Here is a 278-nt window from a genome sequence, read left to right on the forward strand (position 1 = left end):
GGAGGTCGCACAGCCCGGCTCCCGCAGTCCTGTCCCCGGGCAATGCGGACACTGTCAGAGCGCAGCCAGCTTCCAACTTGGCAGCCGAGAGAGAGAGAGAGAGCCCGTCCCCGGGCAATGCGGACACTGTCAGAGCGCAGCCAGCTTCCAACTTGGCAGCCGAGAGAGAGAGAGAGAGAGAGAGAGAGAGAGAGAGAGAATAAACAGGTGCGTGCAAGTGTACTTGCAACTTAATGACCTTCGTGGCGGGGGGGGGGGGGGGGGGGGGGGGGGGGCGC

General features: G+C 64.4%; 1 protein-coding gene across 1 annotated transcript in view; it reads left to right on the forward strand.

Annotated features, from left to right (window-relative positions):
• The window catches only part of MBNL1 (muscleblind-like splicing regulator 1), a 197,899-nt gene that overhangs the window by 26,470 nt on the left and 171,151 nt on the right, over positions 1 to 278 (forward strand). The gene's annotated exons all lie outside the window — the stretch shown is intronic.

This window comes from Myotis brandtii, unplaced genomic scaffold (genome assembly GCF_000412655.1).
Source record: "Myotis brandtii unplaced genomic scaffold, ASM41265v1 scaffold436, whole genome shotgun sequence".
Taxonomy (NCBI): domain Eukaryota; kingdom Metazoa; phylum Chordata; class Mammalia; order Chiroptera; family Vespertilionidae; genus Myotis; species Myotis brandtii.